The following is a 25,086-nucleotide window of genomic DNA, read 5'->3' as shown; positions in this document are numbered from 1 at the left end:
AACCGATGACGGATACTCTCATCCTTGGTATTCTACCCAGTAAAAAGGTAGTTGTAATCCCTATTTTTTCCTCAAAGAGCTAATCCTTGATATGTTCACCCTAATCGATGACGAATTTCCTTCTCTTTGCGGTATTCTACCCAGTAACCGGTATCCTACTTTTTCTTTCCCCTTTGCAGATTTTATCCTTGATATGTTCATCTTAACCGATGACAGATTTTCTTTTTGTGGTATTCTATCTAGTAACTGATATATGTAATTCCTATTTTGCTTCTCAACAGAGTCTATCCTTGATATGTTCATCCTAACAGGTGACGGATTTTATCTTTGATGGTATTCTATCCAGCATTCGATAGATGTAATTCCTACTTTTTGCTTAGTTGGTTTATCCTTGATATGTTCATCTTAACCGATGACGGATATCCTCCTTGACATCTTTGGCAAGTCTATCCTTGATATGTTCATCTTAACCGAAGACGGATTTTCTTCCCTTATGAGTCTATCCCTTGATATGTTCACCCTAACTGGTGACGGATATTCTCATCTTTGGTCTTCTGCCTAGTAATTAGTAGTTGTAAATCCTATTTTCTACAGTTTTCCCCAGCAAGGCTATTCTTACACAGTAACCAGTAATGAATACTCCCTCCTGGTGGTTCTTAGCGAGTCATCCTTGATATGTTCATCTTAACCGATGACGGATGTCCTCTCTGTCAATCTCTATTATCTCCTTACCCAGTAACAGGTAGTGGATAATAGATTTCTTCTCCTCCTGTATTGAAGTTTATTTCTTCCCCAGTTGAGTTGAGTGTGCATTTCCTTAGTGAGATTGTTTTTCCTGCAAAATTCAAGTATGACAGTTTTACCCTGGTCTACTCGTATCCCCTACAGATGTTTTATTTCCCTGGCTAAGTCATTCCATTTTCATGGAATTCCTATGAGTCCCCCAGCAGTCTTTAAAGTCGTAGCCTGGCCTACAAATAATCCTTTTCCCCCTCAGAGTCTTTGTCTCCATAGTGAGTTTTTCCTTATGGAATGCATTATGCTCTCGCGGATATTCGGTCTCTCTGATTTCTTTTCCTTTGTGGCAATATTTCCCGCATAGAGAATTCGCTTTTACATTCATATCATATGCATCATGAGGTCTCTTAGGGACCAAAATTTGTTTCTATGTTGTTATTTAAGCCCATTCTACTGAGTCGATACAAAGATTTTAACCTTCACCTCCTCAGTTAGAATGTCCTTAAATAGGGGAAGCTGTAAGACCCCAATTTTGACCCTAAGATCCCTCATGGAATTTCATCATATACATTAGCATTGGGATCACACCTTGGCATTCTCCTTACCCCTCTTTCATTGGGTTTGTTTTGGGAGAGATCACCAAGCACCATGTGATTGTATCATACTTGTATAGTATCATTTTACTAACCAAAATACCAAAAATATGTCTTTGTATTTGTCTAAGACCCTCATGGCTAAAAGCACAACCAAGGATAGATCAACTTTTATGTTTGGAGTAAGAGCTAAATCAACTTTTATGAGCATGTGATATGAGGATACATAATAGGTCATTTTTGACCTATACCACTAAACAAGTGATTTTCCTCGACTTCAAAAATGCATAACTTTATCATTATAAATCCAAATGACATGAAATTGGTTACCATTTTGAAGGTTTTTAAAATAGCTACAACTTTTATAACGACACGTTTCTCATTTGGAGCTCACATAAAAAGTTAAATAAGGTGGAATATTGAGATATATGACTTAATACTTAGAAAAAAATTTAACATGTTGAAATTTCCAAACTTACACCTCAAAACTAACCATGATCCAAGCCCCAAATGAAAAAGTGTTCAACATAAAAGTTGTTCCCCTCGATCTAAGCTTTCCAAAAAGTCTTATTTCATGTATTTTGGATGAGGTTTGATAGGGATGTGCATGGTCTTAACAGGTCCGCATCAAGTGGAAAAATCAAATGTTCAAAACTCCATTTCACTTTGCCTTGCCATTCAAGCATGATTTGCACTTCAGTACAATTGCAATTGGATCCTAATGGATTTCTTCATGGGCCTGTACACGCCCATGCAAGCTTGTGCATCACCCTTGCCAAATTTAGCAATTTTTCAATTGTGCAATTATCAATCCTAAATACTATAAATACAAGGCCTCTGAGCTCATTTCAAGGGGACCTTGCGCGCCAGCTTTTCCCCCCAATTAAAACCCTCACCATTCAAAGGAAAACCTGAGAATTTTCAACTTGAAAATTGAGTTTGAATCTCACTGTTTGGAGATTCAAAAACTCCAGGATCTAAAGATTTGTACCATTGCCAAACCATTTATGCAAGCTCCTCGAGTTTGATCAAGTCAAGTTTGAAGCAAGCAAGATCCATTTCTGCATAGCATTGAAGGTAATTTTAAGAAATCTTATTCTCTTCGATTCTCACTTAATTCTCATCAATTCTCTTGGATCTTTGGTTGTCTAAAGTCCTACCAATGTAGGCAAGAAGATTGAGTTGCTTTGAGGTCAAATCGAAGCAACTCAGTTGACACACCTCAAAATTCAACTTCTCATATCTTTCTATATATTTAGAGTTAGTTGAAATTGAGGTCAGATTCGTGCTCTACGCCATTTTTTCTTTCAGATCATGTCCTCTTTTTTCATTTTCTTGATGGTGATGTGTTGGACATGTTATGAGCCATTGATCTTGTTTAAATGATTTTACTCTTAAGCGTTGCTTTTGAATACCGTCGGTGTGGCGTGCTGACTCGTGTAATTGGTGAAACACGCGTTTTAGACCACTTGATTTTCCCCCTCACTTAATGAGGGAGATCAAGTGGTCCACGTTTTTTTTATTTTTTGATTTTCATTTTATTTCATTTGATTTTCATTAATTCATATTAATTTTAATATTGATCCAAAAAAAATGAGAGTTTCATCAAAAAAATTTAAATAAATTCCTCTTTCATATTTTGAATTAAAATTATTTTTTGGATCATTATTGATATTTTTTAATGATTTAATTGATTTTGTGAATATTTTTAATTATTTAATAATACTTTTAAGTCTCTAAAAATTCTGAAAAATTTTCTCCAAGGTCCTTTGACCTTGCTTGACCTATGATATATCTCATGGCCATTTCTTTGGTGTTTTGATGAGATTTTAGGAATTTGACAAACCATATTTAATTTCATTCATTATTTTTTAGTATTTTAAATTGAATAAATGTCAAATAATTGTGTTGAGTTATCTTGATGATTTCTATAAGTTTGATTTGTGTTGTTGGGCCTTGGTCAAGGTTGATTTGACTTTGCTAGGTTAAGATCATTGGATTTAGGGGATTGATGGAATGTACATTCCATCTCCCAAAATAAATGAATGATCTTAATTCGATAAAAGTCCTCCTTTGACCAATTTGAGTTTTGATATGTTATCCCCCCTCTTCATCTAATACCCCTTCTTGATGCATCCATTTCATTTGGCCTGTGATATCTCAAAGTCCTAGGGCTAGTTGATTGAAAATTCAACATAAGTATGGATGAGATTAGGCCACATCTTTTGCATATTCTTTTTGTGTGTGGTATGTTTCATGAGCATAGTCCATTATATTATGTCTCTAACATGCATTAACACCAAAATTCTATTGTCCAGTCTTAAATAGTTGTGACTTCTACATAAGTCCAATTACAATTGCTTAACATAGCGCTAAATTTTGACACAAAAAGGCATAACATTCTAGTTAGTGAGATTGTAAGTCTCCCCTCTTTCATGGTATTGTGTGGAAACTTAGCCTTTTTTCCTTCCTTTGGAAGATGTCTTGGTTCAAGGATCCATGCTTGTGATAAGTGGGTTGAGTGTTCTCTAAAGAATGACTTAAAATGGAAAGTAAAAGCAAAAACAATACTAACTTCTAATCCATTAATAACAAACATTTAATTTCAAGCCATTTACTTTTGATGCACTTTAATTTTTAAGCTTTATTCATTTGCCATTATCCATACCATTCTAATTGTTTCTATTAATGCCTTATCACTTTGTCCACTTGGACCATATTGTGTGATATATCTTGTTTGTGTATATTTTGTTTGTTTGTGTGGTCTTTGACCATTAATGTACATAATAAGAAACTAAAACCCTAAAAAACTATTGTGTGGACTGTTGGTTTAATCTTGGACAATTAGACTTAGAATCTAGGCAACATTCCTATGTAAAAGAACTTGGCCAATGCCAACTTTCATGTAACCAAGTACTTGTAATTTGAAACTTCATTTGATACATCATTGAAGATCCATCTGAGTTCATCTACAACATGATCATTGTGAAGCTGTTATTTTGAACCTGTGACTTGTGGAATTCATCTATTACATGGGAAAAATTTAAGAAGATTATGAAATGGATAAAGCATGGACGTCGCTATCTTTATTGACGCCTTTCTCTTCAAGTTAATATTGTATGCATTGTTTGTTGCTTGATTCTAATATCCAAGGGAATTCGGGGGTTTCTATATGGCATTCTTGCCTATTGGATTGCAGCCCATTGGTCAGATCTTTTCAACTCTTAACTTTTAATTTATTCTTAGGATTAGTCTCTTCATCTCCTCCCCATCTCTTTAATTTCAAAATCTCTCCCTCATTTTAAAAAAACTTCTTTGCTTGTACTTGTTTTTTTTAACTTTGACCACATTGCAAACTAGAAACTTTGGCCTTATGCCATTGCATTCTCAAACTTCTTTTCTTAAATCAAACTGGTAAATAAACTTAACTATATCTGACTTAAAATTTTCAAAAGCCAAAATGAACTAACTCATTCAAACCATTTTCTAGGCCCTTGTGCCTTTCAAATTTAATTTTTGACTAAAAGCAATGCACCCACTTTGAAATTTGTATCACGAACTACGAGGTTTTGATCCCTCATTTTTATGTTGGTACGTAGGCACAAGTCTGAAGGTCTTGCCAAACACAAAAATATAATTAATGGATTCTTTTCTCATCCCCCCATTCTATTTGTTTGTAAACATCACTTTGTATAAAATACATATGCACACAAGAAAGGGCTCCCTAGGAGTACCTAGGACACTTTTGGTGCTAACACCTTCCCTCTGTGTAACCAACCCCCTTACCTGTAATCTCTGGCATTTTATTAGTTTTGATTTGAAAACTTCTTATTTTTAGGTTTTGTTCGTACTTTTCCCTTTTCCCTTGGAAACAATAAAAGTGTGGTGGCGACTCTTGTTATTTGATGTCTAGCTTATACATAGCTTGATGATCATGAATTTACCGCTACAAAGGTGAACGAGAAAGAATTCTTCTATTTGTTCGCCACATTTGTGCCACAAAAGGTAAATATCGTCCCTTTCATGTTCTCTCACCTTCCGGCATAGTCAACCCGAGAAGAGGACCAATTTTTTTTTGCGGTTTAATAACCTCAATAGCTTGAGTCCTAGGACTCGAAGAAAAACTCTCCTGCCTAACACCGCTCCCGCCCCGTGCCATTGATATTGACATGACTAGGAGCATGAAATTGGTCAAACGAAGGCAAGACGGTAAATTTCACCTAATGGTTTCCAATAGTGTTTTTCCGGATTTCATCCTCCCCAACCCAAATCGCATAGATGTGCGCAATTCGGACAACTATTGTTATATTCATGATCTGGTTCCTAACCCATTCCCCGCGCATATTCCGGAGAATGCAGCTGCTGGCGGGGACATCGATGAGGATTATGATCAGGAGTCGGATGCTCCTTTAACTGACAGGCACCCACACACCACACATGTTTCTTCTGAAAATGTTGCAAGTACATCATCCAAGCATAGGCCCAGAAGAAGAAATGTGGCACCTGCCACTCTTGATGACATCTATGCTGAACTGGTGTGACGTAGAGAATTAGACACTCAGCGCGACCAACAAATTCAAAACATGGAAGCTCAGCAAACCGAGATGATGAAAATTATTCTCCAGATGCAACATGACCGACATGATTATGCTTTCAGGAATGAACATAACATTTCAGGTTTGATTGATGAGATGGCAGCTTTGATAGTGCATGTGGAAGATCTACAAGACCATGCCTCTTATGTGGGTACGCCACCTCACCAACCTGGAAGTGGTAGATGTGGACGAACATGTGGTAGAGGCCCCTAGTAGCAGATTTTCCAGGTTCTACCTTCCTTCCCTATCTTATGTTGTTACATTGAGGACAATGCTCGGTTTAAGTAAGGGGATGAAGAGATTTGGACTGTCGAGTCTTTATGCGTGGCTTCCATTATTTACTGATTCTCCCATTTTCTTAAAACATACCACACTTTTGTGAAAGTCTTGAAATTGAAATACAGTACATCTTTTGAAAATTCTAAGCTATAAATAAAACTTAGGTTGGATTGTAGAGATTTGGAAAAACTTTACAAGATCGGTCTCGTTTTAACACCTTAAATCTCCCAAGTATAAGATTGATTTGAGTACTTGTCATGCCATAGCCTTAAATTCTATCATTTAATATTCCTCAAGTAGTTCATCTAGCAGTCAACACCATCCTAAACACACACTACGCAAGAAGTCGATGCAAATAAGTGTAGGATCTCAGGCTTAAAAGAGAAAAAGATTAACAAAATGAATGAAAAGTGTTGTTCCTTCTAAGTTAGGTGACCCTCACCCGATCATTTAACCCAACGGTACAACCATCTTTAGCTGTTATTTGAGCCAAAGTGCGAGAAAAATAAAAAAATAAAATAATAATGAGATCCTAGTCACTAACAGATTATCTTGCTATGAGTGTGAAAGGATAACGAGCTTAATGTGATTGCACTAGAATGAAAAAGGATAAAAAGAAGAATTAGTAAGGTAGGCTTAGGCATGATGACATGATTCATATTGGTTTGTATAGGAGGGAGACTTATGACTGCGTGATTGTGACTATGAGTTCCAACAATACCCTTGGTGTGGAAGTTAGTACCTGTTGGTGCAATTTCCTTCCGAAGTAGAGTTTGTAGGCTAAAAAGAGTATCCGAATGCAATTGTGTTTTTCACGAGTATTGATACTATATGCTGCAAAATTTTACAAAACTCTTTTATTCATGTGTGCATCATTCGCTTGAGGACAAGCAAAGGTTTAAGTATGGTGGAGTGTGATAACGCGAAAATGTATCGTATATTTGACTTGAATTGCATTGCTTTTTACTTGTTTTCCATAGCATTATGTCGTACTTTGTGGTTATTTCAGGTATTTATCGAATAAGAAGTGTCTATGCAAGCAAAGAGGGGAAAGAACAAAAAGTAAAGAAAAAGGGAAGAAAATGAAAAAAATGAAAGAGCGTGGCGCCTGTAGCGGTAAATTCATGATCATCGAGCTATGGATAAGCTAGACATCAAATAACAAGAGTCGCCACCGCGCTTTTATTGTTTCCAAGGATAAAGGGAAAAAGTATGAACAAAACCCAAAAGTAAGAAGTTTTCAAATCAAAACTAATAAAATGTCAGAGATTACAGTAAGGGGGTTGGTTACACAGAGGGAAGGTGTTAGCACCCAAAGTGTCCTAGGTACTCCTAGGGAGCCCTTTTTGTGTCCATATGTATTTGGTACAAAATGATATTTACAAACAAATAGAACGGGGGGATGAGAAAAGAATTCATTAATTATATTTTTGTGTTTGACAAGACCTTCGGACTTGTGCCTACGTACCAACATAAAAATGAGGGATTAAAACCTCGTAGTTCGTGATACAAATTTCAAAGTGGATGCATTGCTTTTAATAAAAATTAAATTTGAAAGCTGCAAAGGCCTAAAAATGATTTGAATGACTAGTTATTTTTGGCTTTTTTGAAAGTTTAAGTCAAGTATAGTTAAGTTTATTTACAAATTTGATTAAGAAAAGAAATTTGAAAATGCAACGGCAGAAGGCCAAAGTTTCTATCTTGTTGCAAAGTGGTCAAAGTTTAGAACAACATAAGTTCAATCAAAGAAGATTTTGAAAAGGGAGGGAGAGATTTTGAAATTAAAGAAATTGGGAGAAGATGAAGGGACTAATCCTATGCACAAAATTAAAAGTTAAGAGTTGAAAAGATCTGACCAATGGGTAGCAACCCAATAGACAAGAATGTCAATAGAAACCCAAATTTCCCTTGGACATTTAGAATCAAGCAACACACAAATGCACAATTATATCAATATTGAAAAGCAAAGGCATCAAATAAAGGTAGCCACATCCAAGCTTAGCCACTCCATGATCTTCTTCAAATTAGCCCATGTAACAGATGAATTACACAAGCACAGGTTCAAAATAACAGCTTCACAATGATCATGTTGCAGATGAACTCAAAGGGATCTTGAATGATGTATCAGATGAAGTTTCAAATTGCAAGCACTTGGTTTCACAGAAAGTTGGCATTGGCCAAGTCCTTTAGCATTGTAATGTTGTTTAAGTTTTAAGTCCATTTGTCCAAGATCAAGCCAATAGTCGACACAATTTTTTTTAGGGTTTTTGTTGTTATTATGTACATTAATGGTCAAAGACCACACAAACAAGCAAAGTATACACAAACAAGATATATCACACAATATGGTCCAAATGGACAAAGTGAAAATTGCATTAGCATAAACAATTAGAATGGTATGAATAATGGCAAATAAAGACTAAAATTAAATGACATTAAAGTAAATGACTTGAAATTAAAAGTTAGTTGTTAATGAGTTAGAAGTGAGTATTGTTTTGCTTTTACTTTTCATTTTTAAGACATTCTTTGGAGAACACTTAACCCACTTATCACAAGCATGGATCCTTGAGCCAATACATCTTCCAAAGGAAGGAAAAAAGGCCAAGTTTCAACACAATACCATGAAAGAGGGAAAACTTACAATCTCACTAACTAGAATGCTATGCCTTTTGTGTCACAAATTTAGCACTATGTTAAGCAATCGTAATTGGACTTGTATAGAAGTCATAACTATTTGAGCTCGGGCAATAGAATTTTGGTGTTAATGCATATTTGAAACATAGTATAATGAACTATGCTCATGAAACATACCATACACAAAAAGAATATGCAAAAGAAGTGGCCTAATCTCATCCATACTTATGTTGATTTTTCAATCAACTAGCCTTAGGACTTTGAGATATCATAGGCCAAATGAGATGGATGCATAAAGAAGGGGGATGAGATGAAGAGGGAGGGGAATGGATCAAAACTCAAATTGGTCAAAGGAAGACTTTTACCAAATTAATATCATCCATTCATTTTGGGTGATGGAATGTACATTCCATCAATCCCCTAAATCCAATGATATTAACTTGACAAAGTCAAATCAACCTTGACCAAGACCCAACAACACAAGTTAAACTCAAACAAATAATCACCATTGGTCAACACAATTAATTGGCATTTATTCAAATTAAAAATACTAAAATAACGCATTTAAATTAAATATGATTTGTCAAATTCCTAAAACCTCATCAAAACACCAAAGAAATGACCATGAGATTTATCATACGTCAAACAAGGTCAGAGGACCTAAGAGAAAAAATTTCAGAATTTTTAAAGACTTAAGAGTATTGTTAAACAATTAAAAAATAATCACAAAATCAATTAAATCATGAAAAATATTAATAATGATCCAAAAAATAATTTTAATTCAGAATATGAAAGAGGAAATTTTTTGAAATTTTTTGGTGAAACTCTCATATTTTTTGGATCAATATTAAATTAATATGAATTAATGAAAATAAAAGGAATAAAACAAAAATCAGAAAATGTGAAAAAACGTGAGCCACTTGATCTCCCTCATTAATTGAGGTGGCAGATCAAGTGGACTACAACGCGCGTTCCATGATTGAACCTAGTCAACGCGTCACATGCGTGGTAATCAAAACGAACGCCTCAGATTAAAATAAAATTGCAAGATCATGTGGCTAGGAGACGTGCTACCGCACGGCCGGAGATGTAGCTCCCGTCTTTTTCTCCGATGCACCTCACCGGACTGATCCACCCTCAACCATCACTAAAATAAAGTAAAAATGGGACATGATCTGAAAGAAAAAATGGCGTAGAGCACGAATCTGACCTCAATTTCAACTAACTCCAAATATATAAAAAGATATGAGGAGTTGAATTTTGAGGTGTGTCAATTGAGTTGCTTCAATTTGACCTCTAAGCAACTCAATCTTCTTGCCTATATTGGTAGGACTTCAGACAACCAAAGATCCAAGAGAATTGAGTAAAATTGAGTGAGAATCGAAGAGATGAAGTTTTCTGAAAATTAGCTTCAATTCTATGCAGTTCTTGATGTTGCTTGCTCCAAACACGATCTAATCACACTTGAGAAGTTATCGGGAAGTTATTAGAGAGGTTGCAAGGCTTTGGATCCCAGAGTTTTAGAATATCCAACAGTTGAGATTCAAACTCAAATTTCAAATTTAAATTTCTCAGGTTTTCCTTTAGAATGAGAGGGTTTCAATGGGGGGAAAAGCTGGCGCGCAAAGTGTGATTCAAATGAGCACAGAGGTCGTGCATTTATAGCATGAATGAATGACATTTACACACATCAAATTTTTTCCAATTTTACCAATGTTGGTGGCACGAGTGTGTGGGCATGTGCAGGCCCATGATGCAATGCAAAAAGGTCCAAAATGATTCCAAATGAAGTCTGAATGGAAGCTTGATTGGCAAGGCAAAGTAAACTGAAGTTTTGAAGTTTGATTATTTCCAATTATGCAGCCTTGTTAAAGCCATGCACAGACCTAGCAAACCTCATCTAAAATGCATGAACTTTGGTTCTTTGGAAATCCTAGATTAAGGGGAACAAGTTTGATGTTGAACACTTTTTCATTTGAAGCTTGGAACATGTAGAATTTTGAGGTGGAAGTTTAGAAATTTCAACATGTTGAAATTTTTTCTAAGTGTCAAGCCATATATCTCAATATTCCACCTTGCTTAACTTTTTATGTGAGCTTCAAATGAGAAAGGTGTCTTCATCAAAGTTGTATCTCTTTCAAAGACCTTTAAAATAATCACCAATTTCATGTCATTTGAATTTGGAATGATAGAGCTATGCATTTTTCAAGTTTGGAAAAATCACTTGTTCAATGGTATAGGTAAAAAATGACCTATAATGTAACCTCATATCACATGCTCATAAAAGTTGAATTAGATCTCACTCCAAACATCAAAGTTGAAGTAGACATCTTGAATTTGATTGTGCAACTTGGAAATCTTTCACCTCATAAACATTGAAGAAGTTATGGCCTTGGGAAGTTGACTTCAAAATTAGGGTTTAGACAAAATGACGTATAATGTTTCAACATAGAAAATGATTTTCCAAGCAAAACTAGCTCTAGGTCTCAACATGAAAGTTGTCAGGAATTTTATTTAGAGTAACGTTTCTCTTGGAATCATTTTCATATGGTGAATATTGTAGGAGATAGGTTCTAGGGAGACCCAGTTTTGATCAGATGAATTCTTCAGGCCAACCACCATCAACCATCTTGCTAACCTTTAATTCTTTGGACTTTCTTGGCTCATGGTAGATCTTATATTTTAAATATTATGAATTTTGAAGTGTCCCTTGAGAAATTTGACCAATTGGTGAGATAGCTTGTGTGAGAAGTTACTCAAGATACACAGTCAAACTAGGGTTTCCAAGGAAAATCACCTCTAAACTCTTGAATAAAACTTTATCAATATAACATGTAGGAATCAATGGCACTAATATATGATGCTCATAACCATTCTTGGATCAATTCATGATTGTTATCTTTTTCATGAGGATCTTAAACCCTAGATATGAACTTGGTAGTTCAATGGAGATCATGCCCTACCTAAAAGAGTTAGGCAAATGCAAAGAGATATTTTTGGTATTTTGGTTAGTAAAATGGTAATATACAAGTATGATACAATCAAAAAGTGTTTGGTGATCTCTCCCCAAACAAACCCAATGAAAGAGGGGTAAGGAGGATGCCAAGGTATGATCCCAATGCTAATGCTTATGATGAAAGTGCATGAGGGATCTTAGGGTCAAAATTAGGGTCTTACAACGCCCACCACAAGAGCAAGGTGGTGCCCACCACCAAATAAAACAAGGTGGCGTCTAAAGCGGTAATTTCATGATCATCACGCTATGGATAAGCAAGACATCAAATATAACAAGAGTCGCCACCACGCTTTTATTGTTTCCAAGGGAAAAGGGAAAAGTACGAAAAAAACCCAAAAATAAGAAGTTTTCAAATCAAAACTAAGAAAATGCCAGAGATTACAGGTAATGGGGTTGGTTACACAGAGGGAAGATGTTAGCACCCAAAGTGTCCTAGGTACTCCTATGGAGCCCTTTCTTGTGTGCATATGCATTTTGGACAAAGTGATGTTTACAAACAAATAGAATGGGGGATGAGAAAAGAATTCATTAATTATATTTTTGTGTTTGATAAGACCTTAAGACTTGTGCCTACGTACCAACATAAAAATGAGGGATCAAAACCTCGTAGTTCGTGATAACAATTTCAAAGTTGGTACATTGCTTTTTAATCAAACATTAAGTTTAAAAGGCACAAAGGCCTAGAAAATGGTTTGAATGGGTTATTTCTACTGGCTTTTGAAACTTTTAAGTCAAGTAAAGTTAAGTTTATTTACATGTTTGATTAAAAAAAAGAAGTTTGAAAATGCAATGGCATAAGGGCAAAGTTTCTAGTTTGCAAAGTGGTCTAAGTTTAGAAAATAACAAGTTCAAACAACGAAGTCTTTTAAAAGAAGGGAGATATTTTGAAATTAAATAGATGGGGAGGATATGAAGAGACTAATCCTATGTATAAATTTAAAAGTTAAGAGTTGAAAAGATCTGACCGATGGGTAGCAATCCAATAGGCAAGAATGCCATATAGAAACCCCAAATTCCCTTGGATGTCATAACAACCAACAAATAATGAATACAATATTATCTTGAAGAGAAAGGAATCAAATAAATATAGCCCCATCCAAGCTTTAGCCACTCCATGATCTCTTTCAAATATGTTCATGTAACAAATTAATTCCACAAGCCACAGGTTCAAAATAACAACTACAGAATGATCATGTTGCAGATGAACTCAGATGGATCTTCAATGATGTATCAGATGAAGTTTCAAATTGCAAGCATTTGGTTACATGATAGTTGGCATTGGCCAAGTCCTTTTTGTATAGGGATGTTGCCTAGATTCTAAGTCCCATTGCCTAAGATCAAACCAACAGTCCACACAATAGTTTTTTAGGGTTTTTGTTTCTTATTATGTACATTTAATGGTCAAAGACCACACAAACAAACAAAATATACACAAACAAGATATATCACACAATATGGTCCAAGTGGACAAAGTGAAAAGGCATTAATATAAACAATTAAAATGGTATGAATGATGGCAAATGAATAGAGCTTTAAAATTAAAGTGTATTAAAATAAAAGACTTGAAAACAAATATTAGTTGTTAATAAGTTAGAAGTTAGTATTGTTTTTTTTGCTTTTGCTTTTTTAAGTCATTCTTTGGAAAACACTTAACTCACTTATCAAAAGCATGGATCCTTGAACCAAGACATCTTCCAAAGAAAGGAAAAAAGTCCAAGTTTCCACACAATACCATGAAAGAGGGGAGACTTACAATCTCACTAACTAGAATGTTATGCCTTTTGTATCAAAAGTTTAGCGCTATGTTAAGGAATCGTAATTGGACTTATATAGAAGTTGCAACTATTTGAGGCCGGGCAATAGAATTTTGGTGTTAATGCATGTTAGAGACATATTATAATGTACTATACTCATGAAACATACCACACACAAAAAGAATATGCAAAAGAGGTGGCCTAATCTCATTCATACTCATGTTGATTTTTCAATCAACTAGCTTTAGGACTTTGGGATATCATAGGCCAAATGAAATGGATGCATAAAGAAAGAGAATTAGATGAAGAGGGAGGGGAATGGATCAAAACTCAAATTGGTCAAAGGAGGACTTTTACCAAATTAAGATCATTCATTCATTTTAGGAGATGGAATATATATTAATAATGATCCAAAAATTAATTTTAATTCAAAATATTAAAGAGGAATTTATTTCAAAAAATTTGGTGAAGCTCTCATATTTTTTGGATCAATATTAAAATTAATATGAATTAATGAAAATAAAATGAAAATCAAAAAATCAAAAAAACGTGGACCACTTGATCTCCCTCATTAATTGAGGTGGCAGATCAAGTGGATGGAAACACGCGTTCCATGGTGGAACTTAGTCAGCGCGCCACATGCGTGGTAATCATAACCAACACTCAAGATTAAAACAATTTAAACAAGATCAATGGCTCAGGACCTGTCCAGCACACCACCAGCGCTGGACCTCCGGTCACCTTCCCAGGCGAGGTCCACTAGACTGGTTCACTCATCACCATCAAGAAAATGAAAAAAGAGGACATGATCTGAAAGAAAAAATGGCGTAGAGCACGAATCTAACCTCGATTTTAACTAACTTCACACATATAGAAAGATATGAGGAGTTGAATTTTGAGGTGTGTGAACTGAGTTTCTTCGATTTGACCTCAAAGCAACTCAATCCTCTTGCCTACATTGGTAGGACTTCAAACAACCAAAGATCCAAGAGAATTGATGAGAATTGAGTGAGAATCGAAGAGAAGAAGTTTTCTGAAATTTACCTTCAATGTTATGCAGAAATGGATCTTACTTACTTCAGACTTGATCTGATCACACTTGAGAAGCTTGCAGAAGAGGTTTGGCAATGGTACAAAGCTTTGGATCCTGGAGTTTTTGAATCTCCAAACAGTGAGATTCAAACTCAATTTTCAAGTTAAAAATTCTCAGGGCCTGTATTTATAGCATTTGAGAGTGATATTTGCACACTTGAAAAATTGCTAAATTTGGACATGGTGATGCACAAGCTTGCATGGGCGTGTACAGGCCCATGAAGCAATCCAATTTGATCCATGTACAACTGTTCTGAAGTTTAAATGAGGCTTGGATGTCAAGGCAATGTGAAATGGGATTTTGAGAATTTGATTTCTTCCAATGATGCAGCCCTGTTAAGCCCATGCGCAGACCTAGCAAATCTCATCCAAAATGCATGAAATTAGGTTCTTTGGAAAGATTAGATCAAGAGGGACAAGTTTGATGTTGGACACTTTTTCATTTGGCACTTGGATCATGGTGAATTTTGAGGTGGAAGTTTGGAAATTTCAACATGTTGATAAAACTTCTAAGTGTTATGCATTTTTGAAGTTGAGGAAAATCACTTGTTCAATGGTATCGGGCAAAAATGACCTATAACGTATCCTCATATCACATGCTCATAAAAGTTGATTTAGCTCCCACTAAAAACATCAAATTTTAAGTAGCCATCTTGAATTTGATTTTGAAACTTGTAAATCTTTCATCTCATAAAAATTGAGCAAGTTATGGCCTTGAGAAGTTGACTTTCAAATTAGGGTTTAGACAAAATGACCTATAATGTTTCAACATAGAAAATGATTTTCCAAGAAAAAATAGCTCTAGGTATCAACATGAAAGTTTTTTTTAATGTAATTTAGAGTAACTTTGATCTTAGAATCATTTTCACATGGTGAAAATTGTAGGAGATAGGGTCTAGGGAGACCCAGTTTTGATTAGATGAGTTCATCTGGCCAACCACCATCAACCGACTTGCTAACCTTCAATTCTCTTGACTTTATTGGCTCATGGTAGATCATATATGCATAAGATGATGAATTTTGAAGTTTCCCTTGAGAAATTTGATTAATTGGTGAGATTGCTTGTTGAGGAAGTTACTTAAGATACCCAGTCAAACTAGGGTTTCCTAGGAAAATCACCTCCATACTCTTGAAGAACACTTGATCAATATGACATGTAGAGATCATTGGGACTCATATATGATGCTTTAAGACATTGTGGATCAATATTTGATTGTGGTCTTAGCTATGAGGGTCTTAAACCCTAGGTGTGAACTTGATAGATCAATGGTGATCATGCCTACCTACAAAAGAGTTAGGCAGATACAAAGACATATTTTTGGTATTTTGGTTAGTAAAATGACAATGTACAAGTGTGATACAATCACATGGTGCTTGGTGATATCTCCCAAAACAAACCCAATGAAAGAGGGGTAAGGAGGATGCCCAGGTATGATCCCAATGCCAATGCATATGATGAAATAGCATGAGGGATCATATGGTCAAAATTGGGGTCATAAAGCTGCCCCTATTTAAGGATGTTCTAACTGAGGAGATGAAGGTTAAAATATTCCCATCGACTCAGTAGAATGGGCTTAAATAACAACATAGAAACAAATTTTGGTCCCTAAGAGACCTCATGATGCATATGGTATGAATGTAAAAGCGAATTCTCTATGGGGGGAATGTTGCCACAAAGGAGAAGAAATTAGAGAGACCAAATATCCGCAGGAGCATAATGCATTCCATAAGGAAAACTCGCTGGGGAGACAGAGACTCTGGGGGATAAAGGGTTATGCGTAGGCCAGGCTACGACTTGAAAACTGTTGAGGGGACTAGAGGAATTCAATAAAAAATGGAAAGACTCAGTCGGGAAAAAACATATGCAGGGAAAACAAGTAAATCAAGATAAAACTGACATACTCGAATCATGTAGGAGAAACGATTTCACTAAGGAAATGTGCACTTAACTCAACTAGGGAAGAAATAAACTTCAACACAAGAGGAGCAGAAATCTATTATCCACTACCGGTCACTAGGTAAGGAGATGATAAAGATCTGACAGAGAGGACACCCGTCATCGGTTAGGATGAACATATCAAGGATGACTCGCTGAGAACCAATAGGAAGGAGTATTCATTATCGGTTACTAGGTAAGAACAACATTATTGGGGGAAAACTGCAGAAAATAGGATTTACAACTACCAGTTACTGGGCAGAAAACCAAGGACGAGAATATTCGTCACCGGTTAGGGTGAACATATCAAGGATAGACTCAAAAGGGAAGAAAATCCGTCATCGGTAAGGATGAACATATCAAGGATAGACTTTCCTGGGATGTCAAAAAGGATATCCGTCACCGGTTAAGATGAACATATCAAGGATAAACCAACTGAGCAAAAAGTAGGAATTACATCTATCGAATACTGGATAGAATACCAACAAAGAGAAAATACGTCACCGGTTAGGATGAACATATCAAGGATAGACTCTGTTGAGGGAAAGTAGGATTTACAACTACTGATTACTAGGTTGAAAACCACAAAGAGAAGGAAACTCGTCATCGATTAGGATGCACATATCAAGGATTAACTCTCTGGGGAACAAAATAGGGACTACAACTACCTTTTTACTTGGTAGAATACCATAAGATGAGAGTATCCACCATCGGTTAGGATGAACATATCAAGGGTAAACTCAAACTGGGGAAGAAAGATATCTATCACCGGTTAGGATGAACATATCAAGGATATACTTTCAGAAAAAAATGAATCCATTGGGGACTCTACTAATGGGGAAAATAGGGGTACTTTTGTTGGGTATTGGGCTAGAAGTAACAAACTGCAAACTAAGAAGAATATCACCAGTTACTGGGTAATAAACTCTTAGAGAACCCAAAGCATCTATCTAGGCAAGAGCTAGAAAGAGACGATCAATCAAGACTCAACCCAATGAGGATATAACTCAAGGGGAGTGATTCCATCCAGATAATCAACTGGGGAGGAAACTAAAACAGTACTCATCCACGAGGGAATAACTCAGTGGGGAAAAGGAGAAAGGTTAAAATCTTTCTGCTTAAGGGGCCGACACTCTATAATTGAAGGATGACAAATGCCAGATTTGTATGGGGATAAAGTACCGCCATAACAGAGAATAAGGATCTCAAACAATGAATCAGTAAATATGATGATGCAATTATGAAATTATGAGTGTATATGTATATGTATATGTATATGTATATATGATGATTATGCTGACAAAAGGATCGCAAAGGATACAAAGGTGTCGAAAAAATTTGAATCGTCGGTACAATCCTCGGTCAATCCGCAAAATAAGGAGACAAATGCTAGAGAAAAGAGAGATCAACACCTCACAGGCTCAAAACCTAGCTAGGGAGGAGGAGATCTGCTGAGGCAAGGAAACATTATCAAATCTGTAGGGAATTTTAAGTCAACACCATATTGAATGGGAAACAACCGTACAGAGGATAAACGCAAATAGCTGCTCAAAAACCAGGAGGATATTCTGACAGGGAGCGGGCTGGATGGCAATTGGTGGGGAAACCAAAGTAGTCTACTGAGGAAATCATCCTCAATCTGCCGGAGATTAAAACAAACATCAACCCTGCTGAGGAATACACAAACTCCGTAGGGGAATATCCACAAGTTCCGCTAGGGATTAAAACACTTTGCAGGGGAACTGAATCAACTAAACTTGGCTAGGGATAACCGAGGGTTAACTGCTCGCGGGAACCATTGATGCTTCAGACTTAGGACTTGCTGTTTTTTCGAACTGATGTTGATATTTCATTTTAATTGCTTTGAAATTCTTGCTTTTATATGTTTAAGAAAATTATTTTGATTAAAAAAATTTAATTAAAAAATGACCATAATAAAATTTAAAACTATTTGGCTTAAATAAATAAGAGTGGAAACAATTAGATAAAAGCTCGACTTTATTTAATAGAATGGTAGTCTGTAAATGACAAGACTCCAAAGATCTTTACAAAGTTGAAAATGGTAATTTACATGGAAAAGGGTTACATTGAATACAATTGACCACTAATCCTTCCACCAACTCTTGATATCCACTGTGTTTTTGGTCGCTACTAGGGATGATGAATTGACGTCAACCCTTGTGCTCAACAAAGTTCTCTAAGACTGGAAGATCAGCAGAATGCATTTACTTGCCATAATCCTTAATTTTTGCATAAGTTTCCCCAAGGTGGGGTACTCAACTTATCGGGAAAAATTCTTTCTGTTTTATGTCTCTATCTTTTTCCTGGATCGCCCTTTCGGGTTTTCAATCCACTGAGACACTCATTTGGGCCTAAGCCGCCCTTTCTGGTTTTCAACTTAGCAAGTTGTTCTTTTATTTTTTTAGGCGAAGTATTTCTTGACTGCATCTGCGTTCAAAGGACGAGTGAACTCTTCACCATCCATAGTTGTAAGAATCAATGCACCGCTTGAAAAGGCTCTCTTAATAACATATGGGCTTTCATAATTAAGAGTCCATTTTCCCCTAGAATCTAGTTTAAAATATAAAATCTTATTGAGCACAAGGTCACCTTCCCTGAATACCCGAGGTCTGACCTTCTTATCAAAAGCTTTCTTCATCCTTTGCTGATATAACTGACCATGACACATGGCAGACAACCTCTTCTCTTTAATTAAATTCAACTGATCAGACTTGGTCTGACACCATTCAGCCTCAGTCAACTTGGCTTCCATGAGCACATCCAATGAAGGAATCTCAACCTCTACGTGGAGCACTACTTCCATATCATAAACAAGAGAGAAAGGGGTTGCCCCTGTTGAAGTGCGGATGGATGTACAATACCCATGCAAAGCAAATGGGAGAATCTCATGCCAATCTTTATACGTCACAACCATCTTCTGAATAATCTTCTTAATGTTCTTATTTGCAACTTCAACAGCCCCATTCATCTTGGGTTTGTAGGGAGAAGAATTATGATGTGCAATCTTGAAGTCCTTGCAAAGAACTTCCACCATATTATTATTCAAGTTTGATCCATTATCAATAATAATCTTACTTGGCACACCATAACGGCATATAATCTGATTCTTGATAAACCTTACAACAACTTGCTTGGTCACATTCGCATATGATGTCGCTTCAACCCATTTTATAAAGTAGTCAATTGCCACCAAAATGAAACGATGTCCATTCGAAGCTTTCGGCTCAATCATGCCAATAATATCAATTCCCCACATGGAGAAGGGCCATGGGGAGGAAATAACATTCAATAGTTTCGGAGGAACATGAATCTTATCTGCATAAATTTGACACTTGTGGAATTTCTTCACAAACTTGCAACAGTCAGATTCCATTGTCAGCCAACCATAACCTGCTCGCAACATCTTCTTTGCCATTGCATGTCCATTGGAATGAGTACCAAAGGAACCTTCATGTACTTCAATCATCAACAAGTCTGCTTCGTGTCTATCCACACATCTAAGCAGAACCATGTCGAAATTTCTCTTATACAACACATCATCGTTTAGGTAGAAGTTGCCAGCTAATCTTCTCAAAGCCTTCTTATCTTTCACAGATGCCCCAGATGGGTAAATATGACTTTGGAGGAAACATTTGATATCGTAATACCATGGCTTTTCCTCTTTGACTTCTTCCACAACAAACACATGAGTTGGCCTATCAAGACGCATCACGGTCAAGTTGGGAACCTCATTCCAATACTTCACTACGATCATTGAAGCCAACGTTGCAAGAGCATCTGCCATCCGGTTCTCATCTCGAGGGATATGATGAAATTCAACCTTGGTAAAGAAAGTTGAAATCCTCCTCGCATAGTCTCTATATGGTATCAAACCGGGTTGATTCATCTCCCATTCACCTTTGATCTGATTCACAACCAAAGTTGAATCTCTAAAGACATCTAAATATTTGATTCTGAGATCAATGGCCTCTTCAAGCCCCATAATGCAAGCTTCGTATTCTGCCATATTGTTTGTACACTTGAAAGTCAATCTAGCTGTGAAGGGAAAATGCATGCCTTGAGGAGTAATAATCATCGCCCAATGCCATTACCATATTGATTAACAGCTCCATCAAATACCATGCCCCAACGGGAACCAGGCTCTGGCCCTTCTTCAAGCAATGGTTCGTCATAGTCTTTCATTTTCAAGTACAAGATCTCTTCATCAGGAAAATCATATTGTATTGACTGATAATCTTCAATCGGTTGGTGAGCCAAATGGTCAACCAAGATACTACCTTTGATTGCTTTCTGAGATCGGTATTCAATATCATACTCTGATAACAACATCTGCCAATGGGCGATTCTCCCAGTTAAAGCAGGCTTCTCAAATATATACTTGATTGGATCCATTTTGGATATCAACCAAGTGGTATGATTCAACATATACTGACGCAGACGCTTAGCAGCCCAAGCCAATGCGCAACAAGTCTTCTCTAGTATAAAATACTGAGTCTCACAGTCGGTGAACTTCTTACTGAGGTAGTAGATTGCAAATTCTTTCTTTCCAGTCTCATCTTGCTGACCAAGAACACAACCCATACTATCTTCAAGCATAATTAAATACATGATCAATGGTCTTCCTTCAACAGGCGGAGACAAAATCGGAGGCTCAAGCAGGTATTCTTTGATTCTATCAAAAGCTTTCTGGCAATCTTCGGTCCAATCACAACACTGATCTTTCCGAAGAAGCTTGAATATAGGCGCACATGTGGCAGTCATATGCAAAATAAATCTTGAGATATAATTCAAGCGGCCGAGAAAACCTCTGACTTGTTTCTCAAGTTTGGGCGCAGGCATCTCTTGTATTTCTTTGACCTTGGCAGGATCAACCTCAATACCATTCTCGCTGACAATAAAGCCCAACAACTTACCAGAACGAACACCAAAAGTACACTTATTGGGATTCAAGCGTAGTTTATACTTCCTCAAACGCTGGAATAGCTTCAACAATTGCTGAACATGTTCCTCTTCATCAACAAATTTAGCAATCATGTCATCCACATAAACTTCAATCTCTTTATGCATCATATCATGAAAAAGAGTAGTCATTGCTCTTTGGTAAGTTGCACCAACATTCTTTAAACCGAAAGGCATCACTTTATAACATAATGTTCCCCAGGGTGTAATGAATATGGTCTTCTCCATATCTTCGGGTGCCATCGTGATCTGTATATATCTAGAAAATCCATCCATAAACAAAAAGACTTTGAATTTAGCAGTATTGTCTATCAACATATCAATGTGTGGCAGAGGGAAATCATCTTTCGGACTGGCTTTATTCAAATCTCTATAATCGACACACATGCGGACTTTTCCATATTTCTTCGGCACAGGCACAATATTGGCCACCCATTATGGATACTCAGCGGTCACAAGGAAATCGACATCAATCTGCTTTTGCACTACTTCTTTGATCTTCACTGCCATATCAGGATGCGTTCTTCTCAACTTTTGCTTGACTGGTGGGTATTCTGGCTTCAATGGCAATCCATGCTCCACAATCTCAAAATCCAAACTAGCCATGTCTTGATAGGACCAAGAAAACACATATGAATACTCTCGAAGAAGATCAATCAACCCCTTCTTCGCATCTGGACACAGTCGAGACCCAATCTTGACTTCGTTCACATCATCCTCGGAGCCCAAGTTGACTAACTCAATCTTCTCTTCGAACGGATGAATGGCCTTTTCATCATGCTTAAGAAGACGAGACAACTCATCACTCACTTCTTCATCACTTTCCTCCTCAACCTCAAACACGGGGAATTCAAAATTTGGAGAAGGAGAAGGATCATTGTATTCAATGGGGTTAGGAACCAACCTGCATAATGAAATGATATTTTGATTTTAGAGAAGCGAATTTGTGACCAAATATTATGCAGATAGACAATTATATTGTTTATTTATGTTTTTTTGTGATTACCATTTTCAGAATAAAGCAAAAAGTAAAAACAAAACATCATAGATGTGGATGAATAGAATTAATTTTTTTGATGATCAAATTTTAAAATTCCCAACAATGTTCACTTCACACTTAGGCATAGAAGAAGTATTCTTAAAACATATAAAAGCAATTACTTAGATTGATGCAAAATAATAGGAATATCAACAGCAATCCAATTGTTGCAAACCTTTCCATGCGTCACAAAATTGGTGCAGTCTTCCTCTTCGCCATCCTCTAGCACAGCAGCTAAGTGTTGTTCATTTCCATGAATGAAACCTCTGCTACGGAAGCTAAGTTGCATATCCTCTGATCTAGCAGTAGATAAAACTTGTTGAAAACCCAAATCGGTTCTACCTTTGTTGTCGGAGACCTCTACCATGCGCCCCCATTGATCAACATTGCCTTCTTCAACAATCTTCCTTGCATCCTTCAATGAGGACATAGGTGCCCCAACTCTCTTTCCAACAACCATAGATAAGGCTTGGAATGGAGTTCCAACCTCATCCTCATCTTCAAAGTAAGAGAAAGATGTCAAGTGGCTAACCAACAATGCTTTTTCCCCTCCAATGATAACAAGTTTACCATTCTTCACAAATTTGAGCTTCTGATGTAATGTGGAGGTAACAACTCCTGCCTCGTGGATATTCATTACTTGAAAAGTAATCTGAAAATCACTCAGATCTATCTTCACTGGAAGGTCCACTTCACCTATCACTGTTTTGCATGAACTGTCAAAAGCTTTGACGATTACGCCATTATACCTCATAGACGCTCCTTGATATGTCAGCTTTGAAAGGGTTGACTTTGGCAGCATATTCAACGAAGACCCGGTGTCAACAAGCACATTGGACAAAGCATCATCTTTGCAATTCATAGAAATATGCAAAGCCAAATTATGATTCCTTCCCTCCTCAGGGAGTTCTTCATCACAAAAGCTGAGGTTATTACAAGAAGTGATGTTAGCTACTATATGATCAAACTGATCCACCGTAACATCATGTTCCACAAATTCTTTCTCTAGAACTCTTTGCAGTGCTTCTCTGTGCACTTCTGAATTCATTAATAGAGATGGTACTAAAACATTCTAGGGGTTTGGAGAAACTGCTCCACCACATTAAACTCACTCTTCTTTATTAGACGAAGTACCTCATCATCATCATTAGCCTTCAAATTGCTAGATTCACCAGACTGACACTTTGAAACAATGATCGGATCTACAATAGGCACTTCCACCTTCTTACTGACAGTTGATTCTTCCTTATCTTTTGGGAACACCGGCTCAAACACTCGACCGCTACAGATCACCTTAGTAACATCAGCAATGCTCACTACAGAGCTGGCCGTAGGCAATGTAACCTCTTGACCATCTTTCAACATCGTCGCATTGTATTGATACGGAACAGCTTTATCGGATGAATACGGGACTGGGCCCGCTAACCGTATGACCAACGATGATACCGATCTTTGACTATTGTTGTTACTATTACTATTGTCGTACTGAATGACTACTCTTTCCAGATTCTTGAAAACGGACACTATGACATTCACATCGTCATCTACATGACGGGATTGAACAATTTGAAACATGCCTTCATCCATCAACCGTTGGATGTCTCTTTTCACTACCATACAACCCCTCGGGTTGACACTGCAGATAGCACAACCGTCATGGTCATGCTCACAATCACTCACCATACAAATGTCCTTATGCATCGTCACCAAAGACCTTCTAATGAAACGGACATCAAACACCTTGAACTCCAAGGGAAGCCATCTACCATGTTAACAGAAGAATTCCCATGAGCGGGCAGTTGATTTGCTTTAACATTCGGTGCACGATCCTCGAACGATACCATTCCACTCTTTATCAGCTTCTGAACTTCGTACTTGAGCGGATAGCAGTTCTCAATGTCATGTCCGGGTGCCCCCTGATGAAAAGCACAACGAATTTCAGGTTTGTACCACCATGGAAGTGGTTCAGGTATTTGTGTCGGGTTTCTCGATTGGAATAGGTTCTTGAGAACCAAAGATGGATAAAGTTATGCATAAGTCATAGGAATCAGATCAAACAAGACCTTCTTCCTCTCGAAATTTTGCTGGTATTGTTGTTGTTATAGGTGTTTGCTCGTTGCTGAGGTTGTTGTTATTGATGTTGTTGTTGTTGCTGAATTGGTGTTGATTGAGTGTTCGAAAATACTAGAATTACTGAGGATACTTGATGATGGTGTTGATAGGATGGTTGACTCTTTCTGATCTGAGGCCTCCTCTGCCTCCCACTGGAGATTTCATTAGCTTCGCTATCTTTCTTCTTCCCGAAACTGCTGCCATATCTCTTCCTCAATGATGCTTCCTCCTTTGATAATTGTCCTTCTCGGACACCTTCTTTAAGCCTCATCCCCATATTTACCATTTCGGTAAAGTCACTGGGGGCACCGGCAATCA

Source organism: Lathyrus oleraceus, chromosome 3 (assembly GCF_024323335.1).
Source record: "Lathyrus oleraceus cultivar Zhongwan6 chromosome 3, CAAS_Psat_ZW6_1.0, whole genome shotgun sequence".
In the NCBI taxonomy this organism is placed as follows: Eukaryota; Viridiplantae; Streptophyta; class Magnoliopsida; order Fabales; family Fabaceae; genus Lathyrus; species Lathyrus oleraceus.
The sequence above is the reverse complement of the archived record's forward strand: the minus strand, read 5'-3'. Positions refer to the sequence as shown.